Source organism: Periplaneta americana, chromosome 6, assembly GCF_040183065.1.
Source record: "Periplaneta americana isolate PAMFEO1 chromosome 6, P.americana_PAMFEO1_priV1, whole genome shotgun sequence".
Lineage (NCBI taxonomy): Eukaryota > Metazoa > Arthropoda > Insecta > Blattodea > Blattidae > Periplaneta > Periplaneta americana.
In genome coordinates, this window is record NC_091122.1 from 16,208,545 (window position 1) to 16,227,618 (window position 19,074).

The window sequence follows — 19,074 nt, forward strand, 5'->3', positions numbered from 1 at the left end:
TAGTAAGCAGTACTGAGTTACTGAGTATAGTACGTTCCAGAAATATGTTCGCGTTTTCCAGTGACGAAAGAGCTTTCAATATTGAATCATATTTTCGCACAGGTACTGTCCGTTTGCCTACGTCGCATCCCGATTTCCCCCACCTGCTTCTGCTCGCCCCTCTGTAATAGCTGGGCTGTCTTAGCTCTTTTCTGAAAACATTAATTTCTCTTAGGAATTGAAGTTTACGTAATATTATACAGCTGTTTAATTTAACTTAAATAAAAGGGCCTCGTTAAGTAATTAACTGTCACGTGATTTCCTCCCTTTCTACAATCCTGCGGCATAATCACTTGGACGGACAGTAGATAGCATGTCTGAGTAATTTTATATTTTCGGGTCGGGCAGGAGTGAAGATTGAATTTACAGTACGTAGAGTAGGTACAGAATTATTTCAACATGAGTTACTAGTACGAAGGACGAAACTGGCAATTGGAATTAGATGCAATAGTCTATAGTGCGATAATATGCACAAAAGAACTGAAGCCTGTATCGAAATGAACGGCCACCATTTTCAAAATTGTGTTTAAATATTCATATTATGATTATTTTTCAATTTAACTTCTTTCTCTATATTGTACGCTAATGTGCTGTAGACAGTGTAATATACACTGCATAATGAATACGTTCGCATGGATAACTCACTTCGTGAGTAAAAACACTTATTCTTAATACAGTACTGTACTTTGATTAAAGAAAAACCTAATGAAAATTATCAAACTCAAAATCGCGATATTTCCTAGTTTACGTAAATGGATGAACTACTTTTCCTCCATCCTATACCTAGTAGAGTGATTTGTGTTTTACGCCAGTATCATCGAACTCCAGTCTTGGAAGGGGGAGCAAGCGGTGTTTCCGGTTCTCTAAAGGTATAGACAGGTTAATATTAAAAATGTTAGTAAAAATAAAATGATGTCTCTGTACAATTCAGTACAATGTTCTCAGCATTGAAATACATCCCCAGAACACACACACCTAGTAACGGTATGACATATTCATAACATTCATTTTTCTTAATCTACTAATAATTTTTCTTTCTTTCTTTCTTTCTTTCTTTCTTTCTTTCTTTCTTTCTCTCTCTCTCTCTCTCTCTGTAATTCATGTTAACGTCATTTTTTTAAGCAATTTACACTCCAATGCGGTGTAGAACTTAGACAGTAGTTAGACCACCCTACTCCGCATTGAAGTGTATATAGCTATGGACAAACACTAGACACACATTGCGGACCTCTCTTGTCATGTGGTTAGCACGGCTTAAGGCCACCGCATTTAATAATTATAAGAAAACAAATTTCGATATTTGTATAGCTGTTAGTTTGAATTATTGAAACTACCTTATTATAGCCTAGGTATATCTGATTTTGCAAAGTAGACTACTTGTTATTTATGCCAGTGTTTGCAGAACAAACGTACTTTTTCAGGTTGTTGCCTTTATTTTCGGACAGATTTTTCGATCATAAATGCATTACTTCAGAACATTTGATTTTTCGATCATAAATCCATTATTTAGAACATTTTTTGTGATAATCTGTGAGTTATAGAAATCTTCGTTATAGTTATACAAATTTCGTTTATTTTCGTCCCAAGAACACGTTCTCCCTATAGTCTACGCCAGGGCTGGGCACATTACGTGATTCTGAGAAATGAGCGCTGTTTACTTTAAAGAGCATTTCTCCCGATGGGTGTGACGCATGCATACTGTACGTCACTTGCTGTCATTGCAGTGGTTGACTCTGCAGTAGGATGGCAAACTTTGAAGGTGCACCCGCCTGAGAAGCTGTATGTCAGACGAAAACCTAAATTATATTTTGAACATGGCTAATTCATTTGTTCCAAACATTAAACGACTTCTGCAAATGAAACGAACTCATAAGTCTCGGAAAACAACCACATAGTTATTTTGGTTATTGAGTTTGAAAAAGTATTGTTTCAATAGCAAATATTTATTGATTTCAGATTGATAGAAGTACGATTTTGTTACAATAGTTTAGCGATACAAAAAAAAGTGTAAGAGAATGTTTATTATTAATTTTGTTATTGTGTTTATTTTATTTATTTAAGTAGCTAGCTAGTGGGTACAAATTAAATTTATAAAACAAAAGTGTTTCTAGCCACTACCGTAAGGCTCATGTACGGTGTGGTCTTAGCCAATAATATAATGCTAAATTTACAAGGACAGTAAATTTCTGATTTAAATCTTTTATTACATATGTTTATATTATTAATACCATTATGTAATTGTTAAAGCATTGTACATATAGCCTAATGATTTGTGTGTGTGTGTATGTGCGCGCGTGTGTATATGTGTGTAGAGCGAAGTTTATTTCATTAAATTAATAAGAGTGTTAAAAAGACTGTACTGTACAATTGACTGATATAATATTCTTATAAACTATTATGACTGAATGAATAGAACAACCGTGGCTCTTGTTATATTAATGCAGGGAAGGTAGCTGTAATGTGAGTCCGCCACTTCGTGAGCGTTCTGCCCAGGCTTGGAATTGAAGTGCCTTTCGGAGCGAGAGCAGCTCTGGCCGGTTACACGGAGCCGCTCTCGTGCCCGGCGCTGGTGTACGCAGTCCGCTATACAAATAGGTTACAATTTCGTGTTAAAATTTCTGTAAACATAGTTTCGATATGTATGAGAATTTATTTCAGACGGCAGGTTTACGCCTCACCTGAACTGTGGTCTCAGTTATTCTCTTCGATAATTAAAAGTTGTCCTTGATTGCTTCCGTTACTTTTGAGGAATGTCGGCCATCTGGATCCTGTAAGATCGATCAATCAAAATGGCATTAGAATTCGGCTTATCCTTGAAGAGGCATGGCTTTGTTGCCGTACCTGGTACGTAGTCGATCCGCCGAATCAGCTTCTGACCTTGGGCTTGGAGAGAGATTTTGACCTCAGGTGTTTGGTCACACGTGCGAAGAAGTTGGAGATTCGTGCAGCCTAGAGGTTGTCGGACAGCACAGCGCTATTCCACGCGGTCGTAGGTAGATATAAACTTTAATAGAGGACCAGAACGTAAGACGGAAAAGGACTGATGCGTCTTAACATCCGCTTCTCAAGCCCTGTGCTTCACATGTTGTAACTGCGTCATGCAAACCAATCATGAAATTTATTTTCGTTTAGAAGTTGTATCTGTTGGGGATAATAATATAGAACAGTGATTCTGTCCGTACCTGTGGAGTAACGGTTAGCGCGTCTGGCCGCGAAACCAGGTGGCCCGGGTTCGATTCCCGGTTGGGGCAAGTTGCTTGGTTGAGGTTTTTCCGGGGTTTTCCCTCAATCATATATGAACAAATGCTGGGTAACTTTCGGTGCTGGACCCCGGACTCATTTCACCTTCATCTCATTCAGACGCTAAATAACCTAAGATGTTGATAAAGCGTCGTAAAATAACCTACTAACATAAAAAAAAATAAAAAGCAGTGATTCTCAAGCAGGGGCCCGCGGCCCCGTAGGAGTTCGAGGGGCAGTTAGTTGGGGGCCACAAACAAAATAATAATTTTAAAAGTTGTTCTATAAAAAAAATTGAACATCCTATTACTGTGCGTCAAACAAAAACATAATTAAATTTGTTTCTTGTCCACTGTTTTGGAGTAGGCCTAACGGTTAGAATGTCTGACTGTGAAATGAACGGATCCTGGCTCAAACCCTGGTTGGGATGTTTTCCAAGGTTTTCCAATTTTATTGAAACAGAATCGCTGGGTAACTTTCGGCGTTGGACCTAAGACTCATTTCGCCATCCTGTAATTAATTCACATCATCATTACCGTGGTCCGGGTTAATTTCACGGTGCAGCGTGCTGTAAACGTACAGGACCGCGACCGTTCGACGATATAGGCTAACTAATTCACACGATTGGCCACCACAATAAGCCTTCGGGTCCCTCCGTAAAAGAAGAAAAAATATATATTAATTTAACTGATATCAAATTTCACATTAGTGTGTTCTATTCTACTCTTTACATTTTACACTAGAAGGCCGCACTAAAGTACTGCGAGGAAATTTGGTCTCATCATCGAAAAGATTGAGTAACACTGTTGTAGAATATCTCTGTCTTTTTACGATTAACATTTCACATTAGTCTATACAAACATAAGTCTAAACTTAGAGATGTTATTACTGTATGTAAATCAATTGAGTTAGGAAAGAAAGGCTTTTATGACTTAACCTCACTCACAGTGCGACATTATATGAAAGGTAGAACCAGAACACTTCACAATAATTTTAAGTAGACGTGACCATACTTAGGGGAGAGTTGGGTAGTATCGGACATCGGGTAATATCGGACAGTGAGTTTCTTTCATCTACCACCAGATGATAGTACCTGAATGAAATGGTTACGTTTCTGTGATGTCGCATACAGAAACGTAACCATGTCATTCAGGTACTATCATCTGGTGGTAGATGAAAGAAACGCACTGTCCGATATTATCCGATGTCCGATACTACCCAACTCTCTCCTACGTAAACGCAGAATCCTTGCAATTCCAAAATTTGATGTTTCATTTTACTTAGATACACATTCAGTCAATCACTAGTTAGGATTAACGCGGTAGTGGAAGATCGATAAATAATAATCGAATCGAGGCACATGATAAATTGACTATCATACTTTACTTTTTTATCAGAGGCAAATATGCATAGACATTGCCAATAAAATACACCAATACATTAAAATTACAATAAGTCAAAAAATAAATTACATTATGTAAGAGTTCAAGACCCACACGTGCGTCGTCTAGACTGTAAGGACACAAATGTATTAATTTATTTTTGTATATATATATATATATATATATATATATATATATATATATATATTTCTCCTGAATTTAAGAGTATTATTTGTATATTTAATATCCTCAGGCAAAAGGACAGAAATGTGTTAATTTATTTTTTATATATATCTCCTGAATTTAATAGTATTATTTATATATTTAATATCCTCAGGCAAAAGGACACAAATGTATTAATCTATTTTTTATATATATCTCCTGAATTTAAGAGTATTATTTGTATATTTAATATCCTCAGGCAAAAGGACACAAATGTATTAATCTATTTTTATATATATATCTCCTGAATTTAAGAGTATTATTTGTATATTTAATATCCTCAGGCAAAAGGACACAAATGTATTAATCTATTTTTTATATACAGGGTGTTTAAAAAATGCGGGGCATAATTTCAGGTATGTATTTCCCACATGTAGACAATCAAAATAGTTCATTACAACATGTGTCCGGAAATGCTTCATTTCCGAGTTATGGCCTTCACAACATTGTAATTCACCGGAACGTTTTTCTTTCCGCAGATCCTTGTCATTACAGAAGATGTTCAAAATGTCCACCTCCTGCTTGAATACAGACCTCACATCGATGTCTCATTGACCTGCGAACACGATCCCAAGCTCCAGGAGTATTGCTTATGTCCTCAGAACATGCCACAATTCGATTTCGAAGGGATTCCAAATCAGGCACCGGAGACGAATAAACCAATGATTTTAAATGGCCCCACAAGTAGAAACCGAGAGGGTTCAGATCAGGTGAGCGTGGAGGCCAAGCAATTGGGCCACCTCTACCTATCCATCGATCAGGAAACCTTCGATCCAAGTACCGGCGAGCCGTACGACTGAAGTGTGCAGGAGCGCCATCATGCAAGAAGTGAATGTGTTGACGATTGATCAGTGGAGTGTCTTCTAAAACATGAGGTATGGTGTTTTCCAGGAAGTTTGTGTATGCCTGCCCCTTAAGTCTGTTTACAAGTAATTATATGGGGTCCAATTAATCGATCACCAATGATACCGGCCCACATGTTGAGGGAGAACCGCACCTGGTGATGAGATGGAACGTGGGTTTTCATACGCCCATACATGCTGATTGTGGAAATTTGTTATGCCATCTCGTGTGAACTGTGCTTCATCTGTAAATAATAGTCTACTAAGGCAGGAAAGTTCGGATTTACACCACACTGCTGCAAGAACCACTGACAGAACCTAACTCGTGCAGGGTAATCTGCTGGTGACAGGACCTGTACACGTTGCAAATGATAAGGATACAATTGATACTCTTTCAACAGTCTCCAGACAGTCGTATGAGAAACACTGACTTGCAACGCTACCCTTCGTGTGCTGATAGAAGGAGTCATGTTCACAGCCTCCAGAATCTCCTCCTGTACTTCTGGAGTTGTAGATCTTGGTCGTCCCCTTCCCAAACCAGGAGAGTTAAATTTTCCATACTCGCACAGACGGTGATGGAGACGTACAAATGTCTTCCGATCTGGACATTGTCGCTGTGGATACCTCTCCTGGTACAAACGACGAGCCAGCGCAGCATTGCCGTCCACCTTACCGTACATGAAGTGTATCTCTGCCAGCTCTTGATTTGAATACATGTCGCACAGTCTAACGCCTACACAACACTGAATGTAACCTTCGCCTCGGAATGAACTGTCAGAGTGCCCTCTTAATGTCTTCTTTGACGGCAACGACCTGCGGAAAGAAAAACGTTCCGGTGAATTTCAATGTTATGAAGGCCATAACTCGGAAATAAAGCATTTCCGGACACATGTTGTAATGAACTATTTTGATTGTCTACATGTGGGAAATACATACCTGAAATTATGCCCCGTATTTTTGAAACACCCTGTATATCTCCTGAATTTAAGAGTATTATTTATAAAATTAATATCCTCAGACAAAAGGACACAAATGTATTAATCAATTTTTCATATATATCTCCTGAATTTAAGAGTATTATTTGTATATTTAATATCCTCGGGCAAAAGGACACAAATGTATTAATCTATTTTTTATATATATCTCCTGAATTTAAGAGTATTATTTGTATATTTAATATCCTCAGGCAAAAGGACACAAATGTATTAATCTATTTTTCATATATATCTCCTGAATTTAAGAGTATTATTTGTAAAATTAATATCCTCAGGCAAAAGGACACAAATGTATTAATCTATTTTTATATATATCTCCTGAATTTAAGAGTATTGTTTGTAAAATTAATATCTTCAGGCAAAAGGACACAAATGTATTAATCTATTTTTCATATATATCTCCTGAATTTAAGAGTATTATTTGTATATTTAATATCCTCAGGCAAAAGGACACAAATGTATTAATCTATTTTTTATATATATCTCCTGAATTTAAAAGTATTATTTGTATATTTAATATCCTCAGGCAAAAGGACACAAATGTATTAATCTATTTTTATATATATCTCCTGAATTTAAGAGTATTATTTGTATATTTAATATCCTCAGGCAAAAGGACACAAATATATTAATCTATTTTTATATATATCTCCTGAATTTAAGAGTATTATTTGTAAAATTAATATCCTCAGGCAAAAGGACACAAATGTATTAATCTATTTTTCATATATATATCTCCTGAATTTAAGAGTATTATTTGTAAAATTAATATCCTCAGGCAAAAGGACACAAATGTATTAATCTATTTTTATATATATCTCCTGAATTTAAGAGTATTATTTGTATATTTAATATCCTCAGGCAAAAGGACGCAAATGTATTGATTTATTATATATATATATATATCCTGAATTTAAGAGTATTATTTGTATATTTAATATCCTCAGGCAAAAGGACACAAATGTATTAATCTATTTTTTATATATATCTCCTGAATTTAAGAGTATTATTTGTAAAATTAATATCCTCAGGCAAAAGGACACAAATGTATTAATCTATTTTTATATATATCTCCTGAATTTAAGAGTATTGTTTGTAAAATTAATATCCTCAGGCAAAAGGACACAAATGTATTAATCTATTTTTCATATATATCTCCTGAATTTAAGAGTATTATTTGTATATTTAATATCCTCAGGCAAAAGGACACAAATGTATTAATCTATTTTTTATATTTATCTCCTGAATTTAAGAGTATTATTTGTATATTTAATATCCTCAGGCAAAAGGACACAAATGTATTAATCTATTTTTATATATATCTCCTGAATTTAAGAGTATTATTTGTATATTTAATATCCTCAGGCAAGCTGTTGTAAATTTTAATACAGAAACCGTATAAGTTCTATTAATATTTGTACGATGGTGTACCGGCATACTTAAACTATTTTTATTACGAGTATCATAAGAATGAAAGTCACTATTTTGGTGAAAGTCAGAAAGATTTGAATAAATTAATTGCAATGCATTAAAAATATATGGCATAAACAGTGAGAATATTAGGTATACATATTTTCCGACTTGTTGCACTCCATTGAAGGTACAAGGAACTGTAAGATGAGATGGACCAGAATATCAGAATTTGTGTCCATGCTCCGTGACCACTGCTTGTGGATGCTTACTCAGCTATAGGATGCGATCCAGCAGGCAGTGTTCTTGACACATGATGATTACGAAACTTGTTGCTGTGACAATATCATACAATCGATTCCTCGCTACAGTCAATTCTACTAATCGATAATACCACTTTACAACCAATACATTACATAAAAAAATTTTAATTTTGAATGCTTAGTCCTAAGTTTCTGTTTTGCGTCAAACTATTATGTTTACGTTTGTGTTTCCATTGTGAATTTAGCGCTGAAGACTGGAATAAACTTTATGACTGTTGTTACCAATAATGTCAACTGGACATTAGAAGGGAAATAATGGTGCCCTCAAAATAGGACGTAGAGATTAAGTGTTATGTCATTCCCAGGCACAAGACCACACGTGTTTACCGTATTTGTTTTCCTCCAATTTGTTGTGACTCTTCAATGCTGAGCTTATCGTTAAGTGATAAATGCTGCGTTTTAACAACTCGGGGAATTTTTAGGAATTTCTGTTCGCGGATAAGATAGTTGTAAAATGCTATGTTCATCACAGCTACGAGTAGTTCAGCCACAAGAAACCGACCACGTTTTGTTGCAAATTATGTGTTCTTTTTGTGACAAGAAAATACGCCGCTGAAAGCGAAAGGGATGTATATTATTGTTGGCATCATTTTTAATCAGCCATTTAATGACGCCGTATCAACTCTGCGGTTTTCAAGCGTCAATGAAATTGGCGAGAGGAAAATGGTATTCCTGCATAGGTTCTTACATCTTTTAAATAACTAAAGCTTCATTATGTAAAAGTACTGACCTTTATGATGTTCATTGCAATGGAGCCCAGTTTCAATACCTTTAAGCATCTAATGTAATGTCTTGCCTTTTATTAATTTACCCTTTGTATATCTTTTTAAAGAACCGTTTACTGTAATATTGCTTACGAATAAATAATATTTCTTATATGTTTAATACCCTTTATGCATTTATTATATGCAGTTAGGAAGCATTTTTAGATACAGAATGAATAATGAGCTAAATACCGCAAGCAAAAGTCAGGGCGTGATAGAGGGCATAGTAATATGAATTACTGTGAAACAAGCGAGTTCAGTTTCAAATACTGCTTAGTACAAGTTGTCTGATTGAGGAGTTTTCAAAGGTTTTCTCTCAGAGCGCGATCGTTCGGCAACAAACATAATTTGTACTGACTGTTGACTTTGCCCTGTTATAGGCATAATTTTTTTTATTCAACACTTATGCCACATTTACAGTCTGTCTACAATAGACAATAAGTAAATATTATAAAAGAATATGACATGAGTGGAGATTTTATCCCATGACAACACTCCAAAAGAAAAATAACACTGTATCAAATAGCTGTAGTAAAAATGAATGGAAGGTCAAGAGCATTGGTCCTTGAATAAATAAATAAATAAATAAATAAATAAATAAATAAATAAATAAATAAATAAATAAATAAATAAATAAATAAATAAATAAATAAATAAATAAGTAAGTAAGTAAATAAATAAATAAATCACTAGCATTTCTTGAATGCCTGCTGGCGACGCACGGAGGAGGCTGGCCTAGAGACGAATGGGGTTGTCTACTCGAAACCTGGGTACGCAGCGACCTTAATCAGCCGGTCTGGCTTGGGAATAAGTTAGGTCCAGTTCAAGGATTGGCGCAGTAGATACTCTAGATCGCAGTGTTGGGTCGTAGTGCTTCCTTCTGAAATTCAATTCAATTCGATATTATGAAATTGAAGATAAGTGTCAGACTAATACACCGGTAAGTATTTACGGATATATGAGTGTTGGGAATAGGCTACCCAGCAGTCAAGTGGTAAAATAGCCTACTGTATGTTGACATGGTGATGGTACTAGGTCTCGGTTTACATGTCGTTAAGTTTGAATTCTTATTCATAATATTCTTATGTTGTTGTTAGTTAAGATAGCATGTAATGTAGTAAACAGTGACACAAAATATCACTGTGTCGGCTATTTATCTGGACGTGTGAAATTTGAAGAGTTGATAGAGTCCTGCAATTGCCGTTTTAATGACATGGAATAGTTGGCACCTCATGGGACATTTAAGGTTGAAGTTGACACATATTGTTTACTGTAACATGAAGTGCTGTTACATTGACAAGTCCTTCCAGTTGTATTTTAAAGCAGAGTTAGTTTACTGCGAAAGGGTGGAGGAGAACCTCAAGATAGCAAACAAGTGTAGCAACTCCGAACAAACAGGATAGGAGTAATTATCTTCACTTGCATATGGAATGAACTAATGTGCAAGCTTATGACAGTTACTTCTTCAGATTAAAGTGGTCTTAGTAGGTACTCCTCACGAAACAATAACATAGACCTAATAGGATAGAGTTTAATAGAAGAGAGAAATTTACAAATTTGCGGTATCTCACTGTTAAAGAAAATGAATTACCACTAATGTCAAGCAAAATATCAAATTTCGTATTTTAAACCATTCTTGCTAGCAGTATGAGAACAAGGATTTTTCAGAATTCACTATGTTTAGAATAGGTAGGGGAGAGTCGGGTAGTATCGGACATCGGGTAATATCGGACAGTGAGTTTCTTTCATCTACCACACGATGATAGTACCTGATTGACATGGTTACGTTTCTGTGATGTCGCATAGAGAAACATAACCATGTCATTCAGGTACTACCATATGGTGGTAGATGAAAGAAACGCACTGTCCGATACTACCCGATGTCCCATACTACCCGACTCTCCCCTACAACTAATACCAAAATGGTCCATATTGCATAATGGTTTGGTAAAATTTTGATATTTCATAAAAAAAATCTTCTTATTTGTTTTATATTTTGCAAGATTTTTCCCCTTTCGTTAATATTTCTGTAACTACCACTGACGGATTTTCCAGAAATTGTAAGGAGACAGTAGAGATGTTTTTCAGGAAACATTTGAAAAATACAAGCAATCCATTTCACCAACACTTCTGGATTCCCAAGGATAAGTGAAGTCTTCAAATTCCCCTTTACAGTCATTGAATTCGTAGGATCAGTCAGTCCGAGAAACCAAAACAAAATGAGTGGTTCCGATTTCGTCTTTGTTCATTCTTTCGTATCCAGTGAAAATCTTTTCAGTGTTGCCGTGTCTACTTTTATAGAATTAAGTATAAATTAATGCTTTAAATTGATTTCAATTTTGCTGTCTACTTAATTTACCTTCTTTTTGCAGCTCCATGGGTTTTTCATCGTGTAAAAATAAAATATTCACTGACAGGTATAATATTGTGCCAGAAAATGTAGAAAAATTACTTGTGTTGTATTGTAACCAGTGTTGAGTCTAGCTAATGTAAGGTTTATCATTGTAAAAAATTGAGTTACTTAGTTCTTATATTCAGATAAGGATTTGTTGATACTGAAAGAACTATTTAATTATTCATATTTTTGGTAAGAACTTATTTAATTTCGTATCATATACTTTTTAGTTACTTAACGACGCCGTATCAACTACAGGTACTAGATTGTTTAGCGTTGATTGGATTGGTGATAGCGAAATGGTATTTAGCGAGATGAGGCCAAGGATTCGTAATAGATTACCTGACATTTGCCTTACAGTTAGGGAAAACCTCGGAAAAATCCAACCAGATAATTAGCCCAAGCGGGAATAGAACCCGCGTCCGAGCGCAACTCCGGGTCGGAAGGTACTTTCCGTTACTCAGGAGAAGACGAGCGGAAAGAATGTGACCTTGACTATCGCTGTTGATTATTATAAACATCGCTCAGATAAGCATCCCAGTAGCCAGGTTATTACTCGTGCAGGAAACATGAGTAACAATGCGTATGGAAATGAAAGCTAAGTTGAACAGAAGGAGACCTAATGTTTCCGCTTACTGCAGTCCAAGTATTGCACGTGTTGTCGTACGTTATCTGTTCAAATCCCTTCCTCCTCAGTCCGCTCTTGTCTTCTCCTGAGTCACCGACAGTAAGCGCCTGAGCCGACTAAGCTACGCCGGTGGTTCGTATTATATTAAGTATAGACAAAACTATTAATGTCTAAAAGTTTATTGGGTAAATAATGATGTAAACCTGCTCGAAATGCTGTAGAAATGAAAACATTTTAGCATTAAAATATTTATTTATATTCTCTTTTTTTTTTAAATAAATTTCATAGTTTTTCCAAAAAATGACTCACGTTATGCCGGTCTTTAATTATCATCCTATTTTTAAAATACGGTATCGCCGATGTTTTACGTAAGCTGCGGTTTATTCATAGTCTCTATTGTTCCACAGAAGTTTTGATAACTTCGTAGACAGCTCGACCTTGTACCTCCAATTCTACTGCAAAACAAAAGAGTCGCAGTATGCGATCACGCGACATGTTCTGTGACGACTAGCAGCAGAAATAATCGTCTAGCAATGATCCTTGCGCAGGAAGACCAAAGGCGCAGGTAAATGTTTATAATTTTTATTGGGAATTCAACTCAAACATTTTCGTCGCTGATGTTCGTGTTATCTATCGACGCGGAAATTACGGAACAAAAGAATTACCAATATAAGGTAGGTACAAATTGTTGAAGAAATCAAGCCAATCGACAAATCTCAGCGACAAGAATTTGCAGCTGTAATCCTGAAGCACATTAACGAAAACCAAGCGTTGTTTTTAGTCATTTGATGTTTTCTGACGAAGCTACTTTTATCTGAGAATATGGGACTCTCAAAACCCCCGTATAATCATGGAGCATATTCAAGACAGCCGTTAATGTATGGTGTGGGCTTATGCAGGATATGGTAATTGGACCTTTTATTTCCATTGAGCCTACCGTCACAGCACCTCAGTACCTAGACATGCTACAAGAATACATATTTCCACAGATTGCACACAAACAGCCCACCATAATCTTGCAACAATATGGAACACCGTCTACAACACCGTCCGAAGAGACCTTTTATTCGACATATTACAAGATAAAAATATTCCAAATTTGCTATTACAAAATATAATAGAAATATACACAGATAGCAAAATAAGTGTCAAAATAAATAACTGTATATCCGAAAGAAAATTAGTTAATAATGGAGTTCGTCAAGGTTGTCCACTATCACCAGCTTTATTTAATATTTATATAAATGAAATTATTTTAAAATGGAACCAAATCTACACATCAGGAATCAGAATAACCAGTGCTGTAACATTAAATACCTTACTCTATGCCGATGATCAAGCCATAATTTCCATTTCAGAGGATAATTTACAAAGAGGATTATATACATTAAATAAAATATTAAAAGATTTTGGGATGGAAATTTCAGCACAAAAATCAAAAGTAATCGCATTTTTAGGACAAGACCCAGTCAGGAGTAAGATAATACACAATAACCAATGCCTCGAACAAGTACAAAATTTCAATTATCTGGATTGTGAAATATTTTATCAAAATGAAAAAGATGTAAACAAGAAAATTACCAAATTTACACAAATTCTAGGAATAATAAACAATACATTAAAAGCTAAATTAGTACAAAAATCTACAAGAATAAAAATGTATAATACACTAGCATTACCCTCCCTTTTATACGGAAGCGAGATTTGGACATTAAAGAAAAAAGACATGAACAGAATCAAAGCAACGGAAATGAAATTTTTCAGGAGGACAGCAGGATATACTCTTTTAGACCGAAAAAGGAATGAAGAAATTTTAGAACAATTAGAAGTAGAGTCAGTAGAAGAAAAAATCAAGAGATACAAATTAAATTGGCTAGATCATGTAAGAAGAATGGAAAATTCAATAATCCCAAAAATTATGATGCAATATAAACCTAGAGGACATCGTCGACCAGGAAGACCTTTTAGAAGACTGCTAGATGGGGCCGAAGCAGGTCTACAGAGGCCTAATTCGTGAAGGATGATGATGATGATGATGATGTCTACAACACTGGACAACACTTTGCTGAACCATTGGATTGGACGCTGCATGGCCTCCTCGTTTTCCGGACATTACTCCGTTAGAGTGTATTTCACCAAGGTAACTGACATCAACAACTTAAGTGTTCCCATTGTGTAAGCAGTAGCAACTAGCACTCCATGTGTTCTGCAGAAAACTGGATTGGAATTGAGTGTCGTTTGGATATTCGTGCTACCAAGAGGGCTCATGTAGAAATCTACTACGGTACTGATTATTTTTGTGAAATTGTATGCGTTGAGAGAGGCTACGCAGGCACGTAACTTCGGCACCCTCATGCCCATAGCCAAGGGAGGTGGCGTCATTGGCGTAATAAGACAAATTACATTGGTTCATGGCATAACTACTAGCATTTGGCATTAGCATTTGGCTTTGGATCGTAGTGTTGTTACAGTAAACATTTGAATTTCTGTCTTTTTTTTTTTTTGTTTCACCATGGATCCCGAAATGGGTGTCGTTACTTGGATGGGGGAAAGATGTATTGTACGTCAGTAAAACTGAATTTCGCTTTTCTACATGCTGACGCCTGAATCTTGTTGGTGTGTACAAGGATGTGGTTATGCAACCAGTGCTATTGCTGTGTCGTTCAGCCTGAAATGTTGTCAGACTCGTTCCAGTAGGATACCAGATACGAAGCGCTCATTTGATTTATTTAGGGCTGTCATTCATATAGCACAACAAGCTGATAGGCAAACGACTTAAGTTACAAATAGTTGTGTCACGTTTCAAGTTTTAATTTTAATTTTTCTGAATTAATAATTTGCTTCACAGGTATTTACATCCCCATTTTTGAAACACATTTATCCTCGAGATAAATATTTATGTCTACATGGAAATAATAATAATTTTTTAAGTACCTGTAAGAACTCGGTGGTCTACCACTGTCCTTATCCAGCCGAGAGATCTTCCCCTCTTCTATGGCCTCTTGGAGGTTTTACTCTTTGCATTCGAGCAGAGTCCATTATTTCAACTTGTCTTCCTTATTTACATCATCATCATCATCATCATCATCATCATCGTCATCATCATCATCATCATCATCATGACCATTTAACCATTTAGGTATTAATATATATAAGTGATTAATAGATATTTAGGTATTTTAGATATTATCGTACTCGAAGACAAAATTCTACTTTCTCATTGATTGAGCCTAAATGTCATAATAATTAATAATAATAATAATAATAATAATAATAATAATTTAATATATATATAAGTGCAGCACTTAAACATGGTGCTAGTTTCATCCCAAGACTTTATAAGAAAATTACAAACCATTTTCCAAATTTAAATATTTTAAAATTGAATATTTTAAAAAAGAAATTTATAAAATTATTCATTATATATATATATATATATATATATATATATATATATATATATATATATATATATATATATAATTAACAAATATGTGTATTTTCTACCTTTTATTTCTGTCGACTATATTCATGTTTTATTGAATATCACTGGTCTGATTGTCAATTTATATTAAATATGTTTTTTCTCTTTTTCCTCCTCCTCTTCTTCTTCATTTTTTTTTTTTTGCTTTTGTGTTATTTATCGGTTTGAATTAAATTAATTACTGTATTTAGTAAACTGTCCTTGTAAATTTTATGTTATATTATTGACTAAGATCACACCGTACACGAGCCTGGCTCTTACGGTAGTGGCTAGAAATATTTTTGTTTTATAAATTTAATTTGTACTCACTTTACTAGCTAAATAAATAAATAAAAATAAACGTCAATGGCGTGACGAAGCCTGTTATTTTTTTAAGAAACCTTTCTACTCTTCTATGACCTCTTGAACTTCATGACAATTATTAAGTTACTCATTACCCCTTCATCATCACTTCATTTATCATTGTCATCTCCCCGCGATAGCCTCCACCTGTCCTTTGGAGTATCAAAGCTTTTCCTGGTGAGTACGACGCCAAACTATTGTAATGTGGAAAACGCCGGAAGAAAAAAAAAGCAATTACTTTTAGCATTCGATCAACGTCCATTCTTTGAACTTATCTCCCTTATTTACATCATTCGAATTTAATGATAACATAATAATTATAATGGTTGTGAGTGATGAGAATAACGACATAATAATGACAACGGATGATTATGATGAGGATAATGAACACATGAAGTTTATGATGACGATGATGGGATAATGATTATTGTGATGATGACGATGAAGGGGTGATGTATGTCATGTCTATAATGACATAGTTAATGATGGCGTGTGATGTTTATAATAATTGTGATATTATGCGTACTGTTCAAAACATACAGAGGTGAGCCTGCCTGGAGAGAAATAAAAAATAGGTTGCAGCCGCCAAATTACTCTTCAAGGAACGACCACTCATATAAATTGAGGGAAAGAAGGCAGAGGACGGACACTGGAAAGTTTTCTTTTCTCAATCGTACTATCAGGGACTGGAATGCTTTACCTGCAGACTTACTAAAGGCTTTACCAACAACCAAAAATGTATTTAAAAATAGGCTTAAGGACCTTACTAATAGACGGTAATTATACACAGTATTTAAAGGGTGTAAATGATATGTTGTTATTGAAGTGTTGTATCACTGAAGAATTATGTTGTGTCAGTGAAGTGTGTTGTATCAGTGAAGAAGTATGTCGTGTCAGTGAAGTGTGCTGTGTAAGTGAAACGTGTTCCTGTCAGGGAAGCTTTATAGTTTATAGTGGCAGTGCAAAGTATTTGAACAGTGAAATGTTTTTGAAGTGTTAGTGAAATCAAGATAGAATCAGTGAAATGTGTTGTAGTTCCATTGCAGTGAGTGAGTTGACAGCGAAATGAGTGTAATTTGAAAGGTACTTGTGCAGATATGAACATATCATACTCGTGGGTTTTAGTTCGATCTTAGTTTTAAGATACAAATTAGATTTATTTCAAATGTTATTTTAAGTGATCGTTTCATTTAATTTAGTATATTCCCTGCTGTTGTTATTATTATTATTATTATTATTATTATTATTATTAATTATTGTTAGTATTAATTATTAGTATTATTATTAATTGTATTTTTAATTAATAAGTTTATTATTGTCATTATTGAGTGTAATTAGTTACCACTGCCACCGGGTATATACCCACTGCAGTATGAATAAATACATACATTATCGACAAAAATTATGATAATGACGATAGTTATGTCAGATTATGATGATGATTAAAATTACACGTGACTACGATGAAAAATATGATACAGTCGTGATGACGTCGAGGATAATGATCAAATGACGATGACAGATTGTGATTACAGTGATGAATCTGAGAATGGTAAATGAGGATTACAACGATCACGATTACGTGGATGACAGGTAATTTTTGAAAGTGAAGAACATATAATAAGAAATTATGACCATGATGGCTGAGAGGAAATTGTGATTGTTATATGTACTATTAATGACATGAAGGTGATGTAGTTTTTATTCAAAGGCAGAATTAAATATATCTCTCTCGGTCTCTATTTCTCTTTTATAGAAGTTATGTATAACAAGAAAGTAAACATGGAAGTTGGATGGCGTAATTATATCACTTGAGGTAATTCTATGGATAACACGATATGTATTTCCTTGTCCTGGTTGATAAGAGTAACTGTGTGCATTTGAGGAAAGTAAAATATTTCCTAACGTGGGGTTAGTCATAAACAATATGCCACAAACGATAAGGTTTCCGGCTTCAAATACAGTGAAGCTGAGTTCGATTCTTGGGAGGGAAGAAGTAATTGCTAGTTTACCATAAATTTATTTAAGATACCATTACTTACTTTGAGTCATCTGATGATTCCTTTATCTTTAGAATTAAATTAATAAATCATACCCAATTAGAGGGAAAACTTTTCAGCGTAAATTAAATTGTTAACTATTAAGTATATGGGACCAGTGCCCATCCAGCATCGTGATGAATTTGGAGAGCTGCAGTGAGTAGCTAAATCCGGTTTCGTAAGCCAGCTATAACGGTTGGGGGATCATCATGCTAACCACATCGTACCCCGTACTGGCTGGATGATCGTTCGCCTCTGCTGAAGCATGTGTATGTGAAACCAGTAGTCGGTTAGCCGGTCTTGGCTCTCCATGGACTGTCGTGCTAGGGATGTAAACATTAGGCCTTCGAACAGTGAAGGATCCTTCCTTACTTCGTAGTTTTCTGGCAGGATGAGAAAAAACGTTTAAAATCTTAGGAAATGATTCCTCCTCCCATGGAGACTATGCCATTTCATTTGTAACTTTATGCTCGACCATGCCGAAATGTAGTAATTATACACCTGGTAGCAGCCCTTTAATGGACCTCATTAAAGTACACCTATTCATTAAAGTTCAGGTGTTCCACCAATCAGAAAACACCATTGTAGCAATATGAAAACGCAAGTATCGATTATTCTCGGATATGGAATCGAAAGACAACTAGCGAAACGTCACGGAGGCTGAAAATCCAATACTGTCGCAGAAGGTTATGTTCTTTTTCTATAATAATTAGCGTTAATTGTAAATAATATTCAAATAAATTCAATTTGTCATCTCGTTTTTCAATGTCTAAATCAATTTCAAGGTTATATCAAATTGTTTATTTTACTCTCTAGATTATATCAAGGTCAATGACATTTGTTTCTCGGAAGAAATCAATACTTTCGCGTCTGCGCACATCTCACAATTTACGAGATATTGCACAAGGTCAGTTCCGCTCCCCAGTCAGATAAGAATAACATTAATATTTATGAATAATTTCAAGTTAG

The 19,074-nt window shown here is 35.0% G+C and overlaps 2 protein-coding genes across 5 annotated transcripts in view; one reads left to right on the top strand and one right to left on the bottom strand.

Annotated features, from left to right (window-relative positions):
* Rpp25 (ribonuclease P protein subunit Rpp25) overlaps window positions 1-19,074 on the top strand; it is a 366,206-nt gene that overhangs the window by 195,216 nt on the left and 151,916 nt on the right. The gene's annotated exons all lie outside the window — the stretch shown is intronic.
* LOC138701056 (aromatic-L-amino-acid decarboxylase-like) overlaps window positions 1-19,074 on the bottom strand; it is a 170,141-nt gene that overhangs the window by 64,563 nt on the left and 86,504 nt on the right. The window lies entirely within an intron of this gene.